This window comes from Chinchilla lanigera, unplaced genomic scaffold (assembly GCF_000276665.1).
Source record: "Chinchilla lanigera isolate Chin_1 unplaced genomic scaffold, ChiLan1.0 scaffold00128, whole genome shotgun sequence".
Classification (NCBI taxonomy): domain Eukaryota; kingdom Metazoa; phylum Chordata; class Mammalia; order Rodentia; family Chinchillidae; genus Chinchilla; species Chinchilla lanigera.
In genome coordinates this window covers 2,712,374-2,720,879 of record NW_004955529.1, presented here as the reverse complement: position 1 = coordinate 2,720,879, position 8,506 = coordinate 2,712,374, and positions in this window count along the sequence as shown.

Below are 8,506 nucleotides of genomic sequence, written 5' to 3'. Positions count from 1 at the left end.
ATATATATATATATAATTATTTGACAGTTAGAAATGGCAGAGGTATTTAAAAACAACAAAATTTGCTCTTGCTGTACTACTGATAAGAGGGCATTTAGAGATGATCTATTGTCTTAAACTGTAGGGATTGATATTTGAAGTATCAATAAGTTTATTTGAACATTAGGTATGTTTTAGTAGTTAAGAAATCTACCTCAGATTGAAATTCACTTACTTCTTCATGGGCAGGTCAAAAGTTTTAATGTACAGAGTTGTAAGAATGCACTCCTTCATTCATATCTGAAATCCTCTGTTCTCTACACTGGCCCCCACCTTAGTAAATGTTATTTATGTGGCATGGCAAACATTCCAAGTTCCCATGTATTTATGAGAATACAGGAAGCTTGATTATATATAAACTATGGTCTCCAAATAAAAATAGTTCTCAATAAATAGTTTGCTGGATATCTAAGGCTCAGGTTACTACTTTAGAGTCCCACAGTGGACAGAGATCTGTTTACTATGTTTGAAAATGAGCAAATATTTAGATTTTGCTTGTTATTTTAATTCAGAAATTTTAATCATTATTATTTTCAAGCACAGAGAAGGTAGAGGAAAATGCTGAATGTTGTGAGAAAAGTTCATACACACACATACACATGTGTCTGTGGGGAGAGAGATTGCAAATGTTCTGGAAAAATTCACTTTGCAAAACATTTGGTGAACACATTTTAAACAAGAATATTAGCACTTCCTCTCTTGTGATTGTTGTGTTAGTTCTTAGAGAAAGAGTATTGGTTTCCTGAGTTTTCCTAAAACCTTTCCCTGTGTAACTTTTCTTTGGACTGATAGCTCTTACATTTTATCCCACTCTGGATTTGTACAATCACTTTGGCTTCTCTGCTCTGAGAAAATTATTCCAGTTTCCATTTGCCCATGAAAATATCATTCATTCCATTCATGTGTACAGTGTGTGTGTGTGTGTGTACATGCATGTCTGTGTATACATTCATATTGAAGAACTTTTTGGAATTTCTTTTCAACTTACAAGAGCTCAGATGACCAGCAGAAGAACTAGTTCCTCATCAGGAATTTGCCCTTTGGGGATCTGCTCCTAGCTTCCTTAGCTGTAATACTGCAGCAACTACTCTCCTTAGTTTGGTGGTACTGCTTACTCAGGTAGCTCTCTCTAACCCTAGATGGCTAGAGCCAGAGAAAATCAGGATGCTTCCTTGAAGCCTCAGACAAGGTGGTGACGGGAAAGGGGAAGATCTGGGCAGCAACAGTGTCCCTCACCTCCTGGGGTGATTGCCTAAAATGAAAGGATGTAAATAAGGAAGCTCTTAGCCTGAGCTTCAGGGAAGGAGCTGAGGTGATGGTTGGGAGTGTTGGGCTGGTAAATCAGGTCTTAAGGTAACTGGGTGGAAAGTAATTTTTGTGCCACATGAGTGCTATTGCAACAAGGCAGCTAGGAAAAGATGCTTGTTTTGTCTGCCTCCTCCATCCACTGCCTGTCTGCTCACCTCCACTGCTAGTCTTCTATTTGGAGCAAGATCTGAAGGGTGGAGATAAGTCTGGTTTCCCTCATAGAGAGAGGGGGCATCCAGTATCTAAGAGCATGCTGACACCAATGCAGAGGGACTTGGGTGAGAGGTTGGAGCATGGATCCTAATAACCAGCTATTAATTTTTCAGAAGAATCCTGGGCTTTTTCTTTTCATTTTTAAAACAGTTTTTATTGGTATATGTTTGTGATACATAGCAATGACATTTGGTTTGGAGGGTATACATACCACAGCTTGATCATTATTACTTTATCTTCCACTTTCCCCTTCCCTCCACATATCCCGTTTCTCTACAGGGTCTCTCTACAGGGTCTATCTCCCTGTTTTTCTTTAAAGCACGTCTTTTATACTTTGCTCTTTGGATTACTTATATTTAGGATCTCTCCTGTTAGAGAAACTATGTGATTACAAACTTTCAGTGTCTGACTTACTTCACTGAGTATTATCTGATTATCTGTTCTTTTATTTTTATTTCTTTTTTGGCTGGCCAAGAATATTTGCTCCTGTGCAGCCTTGGTCCCTTACCTGGCTAACCCCTCTAAGCTCATGTCCTATTTTGAGCCCCACTACTATTCAACACAAGGAATCTCTCCAGACATTCATCAAATTAAGGTGCTCAGAGTACTGCTTTGTGAGGAGGCAATGCCTAGCCTGGATACTTCCTTGTCACCACAACCCTGCCCCAGGGATTCCCTCTCCCACACAGGACAGAAGTAACTTTCATGACCGCATATGTGCTGGGATGATAGTTACCCTAAAATATTTCATCCAAGCAAAAAAAAAAAAATGTTCATTTGGATCGCACTGAAGGCAACAGAATTTAAATCTTTCAAATTCTTCATTAAAAAAAAAATCCTGTTTTTAATAACTGCCAATGACAAAAGAAATCCTAGGTTTCTGAGGAAAGACATTTAGAATGATCTAAATATACACTAACATTTCTTTTGTATATAGTGATTATTCCTTTTATCTTATTGAAATGATAATGAAAATTTTTCTTTTTGCTACCTTCTTACTACTTTTACTTTTGAGAAAGTTTGAGCTTTTTGTTTGTGATCAAACTGTAGTTCAGTCCTATCATCCATACCTTCACATACATTTTCCCAGGTGCTAATTGTAAAAGTTAGGTATGCCCTTCCCCTGTACACAAATGAGTGTGAGAGAGAGGAGAGGAGAGAGGGAAAGAGGGAGAATGGAAGAGGGAAAGGGAAAGAGAGAAAAGTTGCAGGGTTGAACCTTTGCATACTAAAGAACAAACCTATTTGAGTGTAAATTGCCCTCAATAATGATTGCAGCTTTGAATATGGATCTAGGCTCTTCAGAAGCTGAGTTTAGAGCAGTGGACATTTGGTTTTCTTTTCACAACTCCTTGACAGCTTTGTAAAGAACTGAGGTTTGTCGTACACCAATACTCACATTTGTGAGGGAGAGAATTGTTTGAGTCCTCCCCCATCTCTTTTTTATCTCTCAGAAGAACTGCATTTTAAAACATATTTTGCATGTTTTCACTACCATCAAGGAGTCTGTAAATTTTTATAATTAGAATGAAAATAAGCCATAACACACAAATAGAAGCACTTTGGGAAAAACATATTTTTGTTTTCTGGAAATTTAACTACTACAAGTAGAAAGAAGCCAAGCTTTCTTAAAAAAATAATGAGATGATAACTGACTTGCAAATGTGTTTACTCTTCTCATGCCAGCTGGTTGGTTTTAAAACTCCAAAATTTTCATAATCCATCCTACCATACTTAAGAAGGCCTCTCTGTACGTTCTGTGTAACAAAACCAGTATGTAGTTACTAGAAAGTTTAATTCAATGTAGATTAGAGTAAAAAGAAGTTTAGTTAACTTTTATGATCTTTGAAACATTCATTATGAACTCTTTCAGATTCTTATTTGGAAATAAAAATGGTCTCTTTCAGGTACAGCCTATCAGAGAACATTATGTTCTTATGGGATGATACTTACATTTGGGGATGCTTATTGAAAGTATATCATTCATGAAATAAGCTAACTCTGCTGAGTGATGGATGTTTGTTGGAAAAGTGTTAAAGTATTTCTAGCTTATATTCTTTTTTTCTTAGTGTTTGCAATATTCTTATAGTTGGACACTTTTCAAATATGTTGTTTTATTTCTCATTTGGTCGATCTGTAAACTGCTTTAAAATAACTAGTAGTATGTAAGTAGATTGCAAGTCAACCTAGTGAATTAAGATGATTCGCTATCCGTTTAATTTATGTTTTATAGTTAGTTTAGCATTCTGATTTGATTGCCTTAGTAATGTGAATTGCCTACAGCTGCTGATGATACAGCTTTAATTCTGTTTTAAAGGTCATGTAAACATGTGCCTGTAGCATAAGGAATGCAAATTCAATTCCCCTTTAATGTTTCCTCACATTCACTTCAGAGCCTTCACCTAGAAAATTAGTGAGATTTAATATAAAACTATTTTAATGTTATGATTTCATTAAAGTCCTTTTTCTATGCTTTCCTTTTTCCTCTGCAGGGTAAAGAAGTCTTCCTCTACTTTGTAGTGCATAGCTAGTATAATATACATTACTAATATTGGAGGCAGAAAAACATTTCTGTTAAGGTATATTTACTTTTCTGATGTTTTTATGAGTAAAGAGTAAAGAAATTCATTTCAGTCTCCCTGTAGCTGGAATAAAAATAATATAAAGCAAACCAGATAATCTAGTCCCATTTCAGATTGCATTAGAAGCAAAATATTGTGCAGATACATGAGGAGATTTTATTCACAAATATTTTTACAGTATGGATACATGATTAAAATGGACTTAAATATGGAAAATATATCAATAGAGAAAAAAACATTTAACAAAATTGGGACACAGAGTAGAATGCTTTAATTGTTATAAATAAATGCATAAAATATAAATTATGGCCTTAAGTTTCACAGCTTATTTTGTGCTATGTAGTTTATTCTGTTGCATTACTTGACAATATATCAACTCCTTGATATTAACACAGGATTGTGGCAGTAGGTTATATCAAACCTCTACAATTTTTTTTTAAATTGAATAAGCCTTTACAAATTATGCAATTCTTCCTGAAGAGATAGTCCTGTAGGAATGAGGAAGTGAGGCGGTAAAAATACAAGTTGAAATAAACTAGAAAGTTAAAACCTAATTATTGTGGTGACACCATTGTGCTACTTTATAACTTGTACCTCTGCCTTTTGTATTTCTCTAATCTAAAATTTGATGACACTAAATTTCAGCTGGAGATCATGTTTTCAAAAGTTGTTCCCTTTAAGATGGATTGATCAAATGATCAGAGCATTAAAAATGTATAAACATAAAAATATATAAATACATTTATTTGGTAGTATGTTGGTTCTGTATAAAAAACAAAAATAAAACACGTGTAAATGAAGCCTAAGTGTGATTGGTGTCAAATGTAGTTTTATTTGGTATTGAGGAAAAGTAATACAAATATTTGGAACCTAAATTTAAAACATAAATTCTGTTCCATTGTAGAAATATATATTTTTCTGTGTTTGTGCTTTAAAAATTTTACCTATATCATGAGAATATTCAAGAACGTTCAGGAAGGAAAAGGCTATAGTTGTGAATAGCTGCTGTGCCCATATGAGTGGGTGATGTTTTTCAAATTTTGCTTCTAGTTTGCTGCTTACAATTTTAAAACACTTGTCTTTTTCCTGTTTTCTTAATAGCAACACCCCCCAAACACCAAAGAAATTATATATGAAGCCTCGAGAAAATGTTATATTTTTATTAAGATCCTGGATTTTAGAAATACAGAACCACATAAACAGTTGTTTGCTGAAAAAAATCAGCATAAAAGTAAACTTTACATTCTGTGATTTGTCCCAGTTGCCCTATGTCAGTGTAAATTAGAAAGTGAGAGTTGAAATTGTGGGTACGTGCATTTTGTTTTTGTGGTTGTTTTGCATAGTCTTGGTTTTGATGTACATATGCTTTTAGAATTAAGATCACAATTGTGAAAGCTGTGTCACACATACATTGTAAAAATTTCAATTATGTTTTGCATTTAATAGAAGATATTTGGTTATATTGCTTTCTTGCTTAGAACAAATTTAGCAGTGATATAACCTTACCTTTTTATTTTTTGGAATTTGGTATTTTGAACAATAAATTTAAATGAGTAATTTTATACATTTCACTCTGGCTTAAAATTTTACTAACTCTGCTCACAAATGAGTCCTTTTAAATAGAAATGAACAACAAATATGATAGAACTCCAAAACCTGATCACTGAGCTGAGTGATTGTTGCTCTCACTGATTGGATATACTTTATACCAACTTGCTCAGATGATACTGTATCAACAGGTGTCATTTTCATTGTAGGTACACAGTTTTCTTTAATGGGATATCAAAATAATTTTACTTCCATAAGGTAGATATAATTCAAAATTAGCTATTTCTTGCCTGCATATCCTTTCACTAAGAGTACACAGTTCATATATGACTAGCAGTTGTCTCCAAAAAAAGCTTTACTTAGAGTAGCTACATTAAAGAAAATATTTTAAAGTTTTTAATAACCATTACCATTCACCAGAAATGAAACACCGTTTACATTCAGCTGAAGGGTGTTGTAAACCACTTGCAAAGCAGTGGGTAGCAATGCTTCTTTAGGTTTCATGCATACACACACACACACACACACACACACACACACACACACACTCCTCCTGAAAAGAAATCAGGGTGTTTTTAATGCAGTTAAACGTATCACCATTTACTTTCAGATTTCTTTCTATTGCAGTTAATTTCTAAATATTCCTAACTTTGCCCATTAAGCAATGATGCATACTATTTGTGTTTTGAGAGTGAATTATCTGAACATAGGGAAGTTACGTAGGTGCAGTTTATGGAAGATTTTATTAGTTTACTCTTATCACTTCTTGGTTTTATATATGAAGAGGTTTGAATAATTTTACTAGTTTAAAAATATCAGCATAATATATGTGTGGTAGTCTCCGTATAATAATAGTGATATAGAAATGCTTTTTTATGTGTATTCAGAGAAACTTTACACATTTACTTAAAACCAACCTCACTAGAATGATTGAGACAATGTCTTGAAACAATGAACCACAATTTGACATTTTCTAATAATATATGTTCTTGTATGTTCTGTGTGTTTTTCTTCATTATCTTCTTACATCTGAAGTTCTATTTCCACTCCCCCTTCCCTCCACCCTATGTATTTGATCATTTCTCCAAGTCCCTTGGCTGAACCAATCTCTTTTCATGCAGAGGATAAAAAGAGAGGAACTTCAAAGTAGGTTCAGGTAATTAACAGCTGAGGGGAATATAATCTAAACCATAGGCCCTGCTTTGCACCCAGGCTGGCTCTCTGAGCCAGCCGGCAAGGGAGTGCCTATTCCCTATAGCATCTAAATCTGCTTCCTCTGAACAGCTCTGCCAGGCCTCCAGTTATCACATCTGCATTTCAAACACCATGGCTCTGGCATTAATTATTAATTAGCCTACAGTCACCCTAGAGGATTCAAGTTCCAGTCTGCTCGTACTTACTCATTGACCTCTATCTTAGTTTTTGTTGGGGGGACTCACTAGAATGCTTAATAATTTCCTTTCTCTTAAACCTTCTGTTCTACTTTTATAGAGAGGAAACAGTATATTTTCCAAGTAGAAATAATCAAAGAATGTAACCCAAATTTGTTTATAGTAAAATATTCTATACAAAGGTGAGGAGCATAGAAGTGAAATAATTTATAGGCAATATTGAGCTTTGAAGAAAATGTTTAAGTTCAAAAAATTGAAGATTATCCTTTCCTCAAATTGTGACATATATACTTGAGACAAACTTAATTACTTAGTTTTAGGGACAGCAACTGCAGAGCTTCTAAAGTGAGCTAGAGTCCATCCTTGGGTAATATAAGTGTATGATCAGTGCAACTGGTTGTAGGTGCAACTGAAGTGAGAAATTTACCACAAAACTATAAACACAACAATGCTTTTTGAAAAAGATGTCCTCTCATTTTTGTTTTATTTCAAAAGATAAATTGAAAAAAGTTCCTTTCTTTCATATACATAGTTTGAGGTATCTTAAATGATGTTATTCATGACAAAACTTTGGACCTAAATGTGAAAGCCTTTAATGACAGCACAGCCTTAAAGTTAATTGAGTAAGCTGAAAGTTAGGGAGACCTGAGTTTGTATCTCAGCTTGCCACTTACTAAGTGACCTGAAACCTATATCTCTGAGACTTTAACTTCCCTCTGGTAAAATGAGGACTGAAACTTAGAACTATACTTTGCTCCTCTGCATCGTGGTTCTACATTAGATTCCTCCAGTAGTGGATCCTAGAAGGGATTTGAAGGTTGGAAGAGGAGATAAGGAACTTTTTTTTTATTTTATTACTTCCTGCTCATGTTAGTACCACTCCAGCAATTGTTTTGCACTTCAGTAATGACATTTGTTCTCAGCAAAAGTTCCAGTGTGCAGCATTTCTCCACAGTTTTAGAATAACTCTCATTGTGGTCCTTTTGAGGTATTAACACAAACCCAAATCTTCCACACCATCCCATCCTGAGTGAACGGAATCTCAGATCCATAACACGTTGTCTCAATGACCGAATATCATCAGTCACCAGGAAGCATTTCCATGTAGAGGGCTTGTTCCCAGTTTTTCAAAGCTTTTCTTTTAGGATCTAGGTTATGATTATTCCTAAGTCTTCTCTTTGTTTCCCTAGATATGTTCTATGTTCCTGCAGTTACTCTGCCGCTACTTCAGTGTTCAAAATTTGCCTTTTCATTATTCTAGTACTTGTTTATCCAATTGACATTATTAAATTATGTCTACTAAATTAAGCATTTTATTGACTTTTTGCACTGGCTAGAACCACTAATATAATTATTACTTGTCTGGTTCTCTGTCTTAAATTAGACGCATTTCTAAGTATCGGCTTCAATATCATTCATTCACTA